The sequence below is a fragment of the Pseudorasbora parva genome, chromosome 24 (genome assembly GCF_024679245.1).
Source record: "Pseudorasbora parva isolate DD20220531a chromosome 24, ASM2467924v1, whole genome shotgun sequence".
In the NCBI taxonomy this organism is placed as follows: Eukaryota; Metazoa; Chordata; class Actinopteri; order Cypriniformes; family Gobionidae; genus Pseudorasbora; species Pseudorasbora parva.
Genome location: NC_090195.1, coordinates 6,176,670 through 6,189,152, shown reverse-complemented (window position 1 = coordinate 6,189,152; position 12,483 = coordinate 6,176,670). Strand labels below are relative to the sequence as shown.

The following is a 12,483-nucleotide window of genomic DNA, read 5'->3' as shown; positions in this document are numbered from 1 at the left end:
CTCAAGCAGGCAACACAAGATCCATCCCAACTATTCTCTGCATCATTTTCAGTTCTCACTAAAATCCCTATCAATTAAGTGGTTAAAAAGAACAATCCTGACCATGGGTTTCCAATGTATACAAGTATTCCTGTAGCTCAAAAAAGTCACTAGCAACATCAAGGTTGTAGGTTTGATTCCCAGGGAAAGTATGATGATGATACATTTTTACTTTAACCATCTCATTGGCATCAACTAGATTAAAGCATTCCTTCATGATAAGCTAATGTACTTAACATAAAATCACCCTTACAAAGACGGTTTCTGCTAAAAATACAACAGTTGCCTTTAACGTAAATCAGATTTTATATAAAAAAATCAATATTGCCAAATATTAAATAGCAAAAAGTAACATTACTATAGTAAAACCGTGGTACTTCTAATTTATAAAACTGAAGCCAATCAACAAACAAAAACCAAAACAGCTATTTTACTTAGATAAGATGAGAACCACAGAGTATCAACCTTGGGACTAAAGAAGTTGGGTTAAAACTTTAGAATAATGGCCATTGGTTAACATGAATAATGAACTGCACTTATAAAGCATTTATTTATCTTTGTTAATGTTAATTTCAACATTTACTAATGCATTATTAAAATCTAGTTAACATTAATTAATGCACTGTGAACTAACATGAACAGCTGTATTTTCATTAACTAACGTTAATAACGATGAACAAATACAGTAACACATGTACTGTTAATGTTAGTTACATTAACTGGTGTTAACTAATAATGACCATTATACAAAAGTGTTACCGAAGTTGTGGGAAAGATTTTGCGTATACATTTCCTATCTCGTCACCGCATTTGTCTCTTCGTAATACATGAGCAGTCTGCGCCTCACCCCGTCTCCCTACCCTGCTCCCTCTGCGTTTCTGCCACTAATTAGCCCTTAATTAACAAGATACACTCGGAACGGTAATTAGCTCTCCCCCACTCTCCGCCTGACACATCCATCTCTCGCGGCGGTGCTGACGGCCCTCCCTGGCTTCAATCAGCGGATGCCCCGCGTTGGCCGCCAATTCAGCGGCCTGGCCGGGTCGCATGGGGTCCTCTCCCCCTGTTCCTGAAATACAGGCTCCCAGCTTGATCGAGATGAAGGCTAGTATTTAATTATCTGCATTCGAGACTCAAGGTCAGGTTTAGATGGATACCTACAGTACGTAATGATTTTTAAGATCCAACATTGTTTGCGCTTGCTTCGATGCTAGTTCATTTTCAAATTGGTTTTATATTGCCTTTAGCCTAGTCTTCCTAAAATGTTTATAAAACAATTACATTTTACAATGTGCTGTTTTATGATCGCTTCAGTTGTTCCCGGGGCTTTAAAGAAACATCAATCTGCAGATATAATGTATGCTATGCAGCAGCAGATCAGAAAAAAATCTGCTAACTTAAATGTGGCATCAAAACACATAGGAATGATTTCTTAATTGTTAAATGTAAACTGTATCACAAAAATGGAAATGAATTTAAAAGATTTACCCACATGCACGACAACAACGCACCCGTTAACTGTTTAGCACAAACCCTGTGCACTATTCACTCTAGCAAAAACTTCAAAAACACCCGGAAAACATTGATATTTTATTTACTAGGCTCTAATGCATTTCACAGTGGGACTAAACTTTTCTCTGTTGTTTTTCGCTTTATGCAATTTTGCCTTTTTCTTCGACACGTTTCCTTCGCTCCCCTCCCTCCTCGCCGCTGATTTGGAGCATGCTAATTTAGCAAGTACTCCACAGCGTGAGGTTGAAGCTCTATCGCTCTCTCCCTGCAAGAGACGCCCTTCCCCTATGGGGACCGCAAGATTAATATTCTCGCACCCAACAAGATAATTACTGATACTAATTAGACATGATTATGTGAATTTGATACACTTATTACTCTCGCTAATGGTTAGGACGCATTAGGCTAACAAGAGTCTGTTCTTCGCAGTTTACTTTAGCGCCTGAAAAAATGCCTTGACACAATCAGTAGTAATTCGTGAGTAATTGAAAGAATAGAGGGTTATTCTTATATTTGTCTGTTCGGAGACATGTAATCACCACAGTATTGTTGAAAAGAAGATTTTATTAATTCTGTCATAATATTGCCCTTGACTAGATCCCTTTCCAATGAATTAAGACGCCACTATTACTTGGATCAATGCTGTATGATATTGGCATCCTGCAGAAGTGGTAATTATTGTTTTAGAGCAAATTGCTTATGAACTATGTGTTCATAAACCTATTGGAGTATCAGTTATGTTCCTTTAATGCTCATAAAAACCTGTGGCAATGTACTTAAACATGTTACAAGCCAATGATAATTCAACAACACTGCAGAATAAAATATGTATATATAAATGTGTGTGTGTATGTATGTATGTATGTATGTATGTGTGTGTGTGTGTGTGTGTGTGTGTGTGTGTGTGTGTGTGTGTGTGTATGTATATTATATATATATATATATATATATATAAAAAGAGAGAGAGAGAGAGAGAGAGAGAGAGAGATAGTATAATATTATTTTATAATTAATAAAAAAAAATTTTAGATATTTTTATAATCTTACATATAATATAAATGTATAATCAAATTAAATATTACATACATTTTTGTAATAAATATAATATTGTTATACTAAATAATAGTACTATCTAAGAAATAGTTTTAAAAATAGATGCTACATAACAATGTTTGATTTGACTTATGTCTTAAACTGGACAACTATCAATTCAATGAATAAAAGCTAGCACCACTGGCTGCACAAGAAAAAGTAATCTGTACGTCTATTAGCCATTTAGTCAGAATTGCTTAAAGCAATTTGATTCAGATTTAAGGCGGACATGTCTCGAAATCCACTAAACAAAATGACAGTTCAATATTCTCTCGCTCCAAAACAACTCTTTAAAGACATAATGCCACACTCCTGTTATTTATGATTTTATTTTGCTCTCTGTCTTGGCTGGTGCGTGGAAAAAAAGACAAAATAAGCCCCTAACCATGCCTCATCTCCATCAAGAATTCAACAATCATCACTAATTGTCAAATTTGATGCTAATGATTGATGAATTAAACATGTCTCCATCAATTAGTCCCCAGAGAACAATTCTGCATAAAAAGGGGATAATGCAATTACAATGTGGAGAAAATCAGAGGAGAGTGCAGGGCAGAGACTGTACACAAGATCTCCTGCCTCTTCACACACACGCAGAGAGTGACACGATGTGCGGCTGGAGAGTTAGAGGTGAGCATGGGCGAGTCTGGGGGCATAATCTCACACACGCATATTAGTCAGAAGTCTCTGGGACATTTTGAAAATTGTATTTGTTTGCACTATTGTGGCTTAATCAATGGCGTGGGTTCAGGGAAGTTGGGCAGAAAGATCGAAGGGGCAGTAGAATTGTGTGGAAAACCTGTTTGGAAATAATCATTGGTGAATATTATAGACTTGCAACCACCCCAAACTTCCAAGTAACCTCCAAGAACACCATAGCAAATAACAACAACCTGCCAACCACACACAAAACCTAAGCATCATGCAAGTGAATTTAGCACACAATTTGATAAAAAAATAAATGAATGTAATAGATATAAATGTATTGTACTATTACTACTATTATTTTATAAATCATATTTAAGTATATTTTATGTGCAGTATATATATATATATATACACATACACAAACATACATACATACACACACATATATGACCATTTGTGAAATTTCCTCACTACTAAATATTACCGAGCTCAAGAACAGTGTGTAGAGAGCTTCATGAAATGGCTTTCCATGGCTGAGCAGCTCATTCAAGCCTTACATCACCAAGTGCAATGCAAAATGTCGGATGCAGTGGAGTAAAGCAGCCGCCACTGGACTCTAGAGCAGTGAGACGTGTTCTCTGAAGTGACCAATCACGCTTCTCTGTCTGGCAATCCAATGGACGAGTCTGGGTTTTGGTGGTTGCTAGGAGAACAGTACTTGCCTGACTGAATTGTGCCAAGTGTAATGTTTGGTGGAGGAGGGATTATGGTGTGGGGGTTGTTTTTTTCAGGGGTTGGGTTTGGCTCCTTAGTTCCAGTGAAAGGAAATCTTAATGCTTCAGCATGTCAAGACATTTCGGACAATTCCATGCTCCAAACTTTGTGGGAACAGTTTGGGGATGGCCCCTTCTTGTTCTAACATGACTGCGCACCAGTGCACAAAGCAAGGTCCATAAAGACATGGATGAGCGAGTTAGGTGTGGAGGAACTTGACTGGCCTGCACAGAGTCCTGATCTCAACCCGATAGAACACCTTTGGGATGAATTAGAGCGGAGACTGAGAGCCAGGCCTTCTCGTCCAACATCACTGCCTGACCTCACAAATGCACTTTTAGAAGAATGGTCAAAAATTCCCATAAACATACTCCTAAACCTTGTGGAAAGCCTTCCCAGAAGAGTTGAAGCTGTTATAACTGCAAGGGGGGGGGGGGGGGCAACCCCATATTAATCCCAATGGATTAAGAATGGGATGTCATTAAAGTTCATTGCATGTAAAGGCAGTCATCCCAAAACATTTGGTAATGTAGTGTATGTTCTATTTATATTATAATATTATGCATTTATAATATGAAATTACACACACACACACATATATATATATATATATATATATATATATATATATATATATATATATATATATATATATAATGTATGTATTTGTAATACAATCGTAAATATTAATATGTTACAATATAATAAATGTAAAGAATATGAATCCATCCATTCACACACACACGTCTATCCATTCAACTAACCACCCGTACGTTTATCTATTTTTGCAGTTCTGTTTAGCGCCACTAGAATCACAGAAACAGCACTCTGCACCTTTAAAAACAAACGTTTCACAGTCAAGAATCTTGATGATTATGTGCTTTGATTGTTCTTTTGAGCAAGTGTGTGTAAAAATGGTCAAATCATTATCGGATCAAGCTTAGAAAAAACATCTAAATGTCCTTTGCACTTTTCTTTCCATCCATACACGCTATTAGGCTAAGTATTAGGGTCCTAGTGAAGGGAGGCCTGAGGTTGTGGTGTTAAGTAGAGGCGATGGATTAGCAGGGGGTGGTGATGATTTCTCCTCATCTCTCCTCGTTTCTCTCGCCGAGCGCTGTCAGATGGCTGATGAGCCGTGGAGCGAGCCCTGACCCTCTGAGCCGCCGCTGCCATTATATACAAGTGCGGAGATAATGAAGCATCCATGCTAATGTCGGAGGGAGGGCGGGGGAGGGGTCAGGGTGGAGGGGGGTTTGTTAGATCATCTGCTGTTCAGGTCAAAGTGAAACGGCACTGTGGCGCCCTTACAAACTGACAGCCGTCTGGATGAACCGCCTCGCAATGGATTTCTGCGACTTGGAAAGACATAGATTACATTGTGTTCGTTTGCGTGAACTGCAATGATCTCGACATTTGAAGCATGGCAGGTCTGACTGAAATGTTGTGACAACCAATAAACCGATATTTTCAGCCACAACTTTTCGCTTCTAGAGCATATGACTCAAGCTCATCGTAAGCAGAAGCGGCGTCCATTCGATTTCAAGCGGTGTATTGGATAATCAGCATCTGAAAGTGTTTTCGAAAGACTTGCGACGTGATACAAAACATCTTATTTCCTTCTCACATATGAAAGAGCATCCGAAATGATTGTGCCATTATTGAAAGAGGCTGTCATGAGACTAACGTATGTGGTAAAGTGTCATTAAAGGAGGCTAAATCATAAAAGAGCTGGAAGAGGACATTTACACACAAACACATCAACAGTGCTCATTTAGGATTCACTAAAGGTTAGCGGTCGACAAATTTAGTTGAAGCTGATTTACTGTAGAGAGCCAGATAAGGAGGGTGGTCATTACAATATTAATATACACAGTACCGGTCAAAAGTTTGGAAACATTACTACTTGTAATGTTTTTAAAAAAGAAGACTCTTTTTTATTTGTTTGCTCAAAAATACAGTAAAAACAGGATCATGTGATGTGAAATCCAGCTTTGCATCAGAGAAATAAGTTATATTTTAAAGTATATTAAAATAGAAGACCGGACATCGGGATTGATGAGGATAAGAGACTTCTTTTAAAAAATAGTAATGCTTCCAAACTTTTGACCAGTACACTCTCTCTCTCTCTCTGTGTGTGTGTGTGTGTGTGTGAGCCTGTTTATGTGGTTTATGAGGACACAAATTTGTATAACTACATGGGTATTACACTGATATTACACTATAAATGTGGTTTATGAGGACATATCAAATGTCCTCATAATTCAAATGGCCTTAAAAACATACTAAATGATGTTTTTTTGAGAAAGTAAAAATGCAGATTAGGGATGTTACAGTATAGTGTATACAGTATAGTATACAGTATAGTATAGTGTCCATTCACTTTCATGAAGGAACAGAAAAGCTATTGGACTAAATATAAAATATCTTAAACTGCGTTCCGAAGATGAACGTCTTACGGTTGTGGAACAACATTAGGGTGAGTCATTAATGACATACATTTTATGTCCAATTACGCTTCTGTTCAACGCTTCTGTTCCAAAAAACGCTTCTGTTCAACCAACTTCAGAGTTATCGACCAATGTGATCATCTCTAAAATAACCAATCGATTCATTGGTTTATCACAAAAAACAAAAACAAAAAACATTTTAAATCTAAAATTCAAAACTCAAACACGAACTATCCATTAGCAAAGCAGTTGATATTTACCTTTATTTTTTATATTTTGTTTTATTACACCAAATGCAGTTATCGACCAATGCAATCATCTCAAAACGACAAAATATTACCGATAAATATAGCCTATCACCGCACAAGTTACGTCTTAGTTCACAAGGACAGGTTGCACACCTCCGAGAAGCTATTCATAAAAGAAAACACATCTGCATCCTGTGTACCACATGTAAATGAACACAAGCAGCTCGGCGTGAATCTCTCTGTCTCACACTCGTATAAACACACCTCTAGAGCAGATGTCATTGATTAAAGCTGATGGGCAGGCCCATTAGCGCTTTGATATTATATATCTGTCAGCGGTGACACAACTGAACGCACGCTTGCAGAATGATCATATTTAAAACGGTTCCGGTGAATACTTAGCAGAAAGATTAGACCGGGCCTCATCGAGACAGACTCTTTTACTTGCGGACACATGCGTTCATTCATTTGCGCTCCTTCACTCCCTCACTCTCTTTCTTTTTCTCATCCTCACCCCCCTCATCTCCCCAATCCCACACACCCCCCAGAGTTCCTAATGGTCTTTAGATCAGGGGGAAGTGTATGAATTACAGACTACAGAAAAAGACAGGACTCAGCTAGACCGCCATGAATGAAAAATTACCCCTTTGTTCCCTCGCATCAATTGCATGCCTAATGAAATCAAAATCAGATTGCATAATCAAGTGTACGTCCTCCACTCGGCGGAGGCCCACTGCGAATCGTAACCTTTTCTCTCTCGAGTGGAAATTAACACAATTTCCCTCTAATACGGAGCAGAGTGGAAAAGGGAAACGGGAAAAACGGTCCGTGTCAAATTGGGACCCGAGCGTTTCGGAGTAAATTTGTGTTAAACTGAAGGTCAGCTGGCGTATCTACGAAATAACGCAGATAAAAAGCCATCTCAGATCTGCAAATGGTGTCTAATGCATGTAAAAACACTACATAAATGGTTTATGTATATAAAAAGTAAATCAAATACTGTAATTCAAAGTAATAATCAAAACTGGTTATTAAAATGACTTGAATGATTGAAATCAACATGCACATTTAACAGAATCAAAAATAGAACAGAAATTGGATTTGATATGTCAAGAATCTCATATACTGACAAAAATATTAGTTGAGGAAGGTTTTTTGGGAGGATCCTACGTATGTAACAGTAGTTAAAATATATGTGTGCATTTGATTTTTCTTTTCTTTGCAAATGTAAGTTACTTTTGGTGACTTTTGACAGATCATTGTGTTATAAAATCCAGTTTTAAAACTTAAAACTTCCTTTTTAGTCCAAAAACAGCTTTTATTGATACCAAGCTCCAAAGACTACTCGTTTCAGATATGGTCACATTATGATGTAATAGTGTTGCGAAAGACTGTCTTTGCAGATGAAGATCAACGCCTACTTCTATATCATAAAATCTTTGGCCCCGCCCACTGGTGTGTTAGTGAGATGACGAGGAGAAGCGTACTGGAATAAAAACAACATTACCTTCCAAAGGATCCCAATGCTAGGAAAGTGATTATTTATTTTCAACTATGTGAATGTCTCAGTTGAGCATTATTTATTTCTATTTGGTACATTTCACTTTGGATTATTTGGTACATTTCACTTTGGATTATTTAGTAAATCAGTCACAATCTCGGTGCAGGCTTTGCAAATAGACTCTAACTGTAAGATATGGACCCGACAGTAATGCCACAACATGTAAGTAGCCGCGCTAATTCTAATGCCTAATCTGTGATCAGTGATTTCTGATATGTATTGATTCATGTACAGTCAGTTGATCTTTGCCTCAAAATCGTTTAAATCAATGTGTCTTTAAAAAAAGCCATTGAATAAATGATAGTAGACTTCACATTGCCTCTCTTAGTAGGATGAAAATAATCTGTAATTTAAATTGTGATTAAATTGAATGCGATCAATCGCTCCCTTTATAATCGCTGGAGCTATCAAGCACACAGCACAAGTTTATCACTTTATCAGTTTTGGGCTCACGCCAAAACTCCTGTTACAATCAACAACGCTGCCTAAACTGCACAATTCGTCTCTTATTTTCATTGTTTGCACACTCTTAGTTATGGTAAAAGCATTTGTGAGAGTGCAGAAATTGAGTTGCAATGACGGGACCACTGCATACATGTATATCATCTGCTCAATGCTCATCACGGCAACCTTTCATGCGATGGGAGTACGTCTAAACATAATGCTAAAATCAACACTTTTCATGATTATTTCATCTCCACAGCTGTAATAGTAAAAATGTAGTAAAAGCTTTCAATAGTTCCACATATGGAGAGATATCAACCAATCACAGCAGTGGGCGTTTACACTGAAGTCTCACAGCAGACACGCCCCTTTAAACAGAGCGGTCAAATCAGAGGGCTAAAATCTGGACAGAAAATGTATAACTAAATTATGACCATTTATGATGTAAAAATCATACTAACATCATAAGCGCACCTCAGGAAACATTATACAACAATATAAAAATTCAGTTAATGACCCCTTTAATAATAAATTATTGGATTAGTTGATATCTTTAACATAAATATAATATTACATCCACAAACTAAATGCAACATTAAAACTTAGATTTGCAAAGAGCATATCGAATGCACTGATTAATCTAAACAGTTTTGTTATGAATACAGTTACAGTAACAAAGTACTATGCAAGACAAGATTAATAAGTCTCTAAATCATGAAGAATTCATAACACAATAACCCATTTTATGTTGATCAATCGATGCATTTAAATATCTAAAACATTTTCAAAATGTAAGAATTTTTGTGTAAAGTTTGATAGCTAATTTCATAATATTTCACATTTTCGATGTGAAAATTCTATTTTCATCAAAATGTAAAATAATTTTAAAGTAAAATGGACTGAAATGAACAAGACATTATTAAGATAATATTTATCTAAATTTTAAATTTTCATCAAAAGAAAAAAGAACTTGAAAGTGTGATTGATGACAGCAGAAAAGTCACTTTTGAGGCTGAGCAAGTAATTCAATTAAACCCCAAATATTATTGAGAAAACAATATCAAATATAATCTAATGATACATAAAACTACAGTGATATATAAAAAGTATCTTTAATAAATGAATATGTGTTTATGTGTTAACCTAAATACAGATGTAACCAGTAATCTGTGTGTATTAGCTGCCTGAGGCCAAGGTTGAGCTCTTTACCCAGACATTTCTATTTTCCGTGGCTTGAATAACACAGGTCCAGATGTTGTGACTATTTCAGGTCCAAATGCCCTAAAATCCTCCTCTTTCCAACCTTACGTTCACCCTCTCCTCTGCAGTCGACTGAAGGTTAATTGTTGCCAACCTGAACGCAATCTCAACTTTTTTGGGGTTTTCCGAGCAACCCCATTCATCTGGCTCAGCAACACGGACAAATGCTCCTTATGTGACCAATAAACTCGGTTCCCTATCCAACACAAGACTGGACACGAGCCAGAAAACTGCAATTCCCAGAAGCCCTTGCTGACCTGTCTTTAATGGTGCAGAAGCAATTAGCCCAGGCTAAGTGATGCTGAGGTCCTGGACGGTTATGTTTCCACAGCGGTCCTGCCAGCTTGCAGAGCCCCTGGAGAAAGTTGCTCCTGTTTTTTTATTAATTACACTTGATCTCAGCTCATACATCCAATTATACCTTCCTAATCCTCCCAAAGAGTTAATCTGGTTCTTGCAAGGCAAAAACAAAGTGAAATACAGCCAAACAACCGTACAGTTTTCTGAATTGATACCAAAGACACTTTAGTCAAACAGTTCCTGTTTTTTAACACACATTAGGTAGAGCCATGAGAGGTTTTTTAATGAGGAATCAATTTTAAGTTAATTTTAAATGGACTTGAACTAGAAACAATTTAATTTGTAACAAGTGCGGCTTGTTAAATAAATAATTATGATATTCGTTTTTTTATAACACAAATGAAACAAAGGCATTTTAAATGCAATAATATTTGACTGTTTTAAAGGGGGGGTGAAATGCTGTTTCATGCATACTGATCTTTTTACACTGTTAAAGACTTGGAATCCCATACTAAACATGGACAAAGTTTCAAAAGTTAAGGTGGACGTTTGATGGGAGTATTTCTTTGTCAAAAATACTACTTCCGGTTAGTCATAAGTTTCGGCAAGTTTTTTGAGATCATGTGTCCCCTTTGACGTTAATGGGGGCGGAATTTCCTTGTATGGGCCTTACGGACAATTCTACCGGAAGCGCGTGAGAGAGAGCGAGGGAGAGAGCGAAAGTAACAGGCTACGCCCATCAAAGCGCTGGCTTGTAGGATGCTAAACAGGTGATGTGCACATAACAATGTCACCAAAAATGTGCGTTTTTGGTTGCCAGACCAAGACAGTCCTGCACAGAATCCCCAAAACCCCCGCGTTAAGGCAACAGTGGATGGAATTTGCTTTTCCGGATCAGCAACTGAGTTGCGCGAATGTTTATATCTGTTCGCTGCATTTCGGTGCCGACTGTTTCATAAACAAGGCCCAGCTCGACACAGGATTTTCCGATCGCCTAATACTGAAGGATGGAGCAGTCCCAACGTTAGTACCGCAGGCGGTGAGTGAGACTGCTTCAAATGTCTGTGTCTTTGCCTATGCTCATCAAGTAGCCCAAACATGATCACGTATAGTTAATTGATCAATGGAGCATGCGATGTGTAGTGCGTGTACATTTGTTTAGCTGGCCACTATATGTGTAACTTTATGTTTGTGTATTGTAAAAGCACTCCAAACAACAATACACAAAGAGGGGGGAAATATGTTGAACTAAATAAGCACGCTTCTTCATTCAAATGCGCTACTATTCCATGTCTTTCTATGTAAACAATAACTTAGCCTGCCGTGCAAAACCAGTCCGCTTACTGTCTACACAAACCACACGTAAACACACACACGTGCACAACTGCACTTCCCACATGTACACCTTCAAAGACAAAAATACGACGATATAATTAAAGTATAAATATGTAAATAACACAAGCCGCTAAGCATATTATATAGTTAGTGTATAACTTGTACCACATACAGACGTCCTGCTCTAGTCGTTTTTTGCTGCTGCTCCTGTTCAACTGCAGCCTCTGGGTCTGATTCCGGATCATAGATGTATGGCTGTATCTGATTAAAAGCCATATTTTTATTTTGAATAAAGTTTTTTTCCCGCTGTTAGGGATGACGCACTCGACTCAACACAATAGCAGCGCGCTGCTGCACACGTCATTATTTAGCTCCGCTCACACGACACGCCCCCACCCGCTCGGCTTTTTTCGGAAAGACTCGGAACAGCGCATCTTTCTTATATAATTATAAAAAAAATAAAGACTTTTCGGAGATATGCAGGATGCAATGCTACTCTATAGGTACTCAAGATTGACATGACACTGACTGAAACTGAGTGTTTCACCCCCCCTTTAACCCCCCCTATGCATTCATTGTCTTATTGTCTACAAATTGTCACTGCACATTACTTTAAAGAAAAAAAAAATTCTACACAATTTTCCACAAAAACATAACATGCTCCACAGCTGATATTATTTCCCTTTTCCTTCAGCTGCCTCATATAGAGATTTTCACAACACAATCAATTCCTGAAGTGTAAAATTCAATCTTCACCTGTAGTATTTTTTGTTAAATCTTTTTTTAATGCATTTCAAATGTAACCCTGTTACACTTAAGA

General features: G+C 37.5%; 1 protein-coding gene across 3 annotated transcripts in view; it reads right to left on the bottom strand.

Moving 5' to 3' along the window:
* Nucleotides 1-12,483, bottom strand: part of agap3 (ArfGAP with GTPase domain, ankyrin repeat and PH domain 3) — a 214,401-nt gene that overhangs the window by 49,223 nt on the left and 152,695 nt on the right. The gene's annotated exons all lie outside the window — the stretch shown is intronic.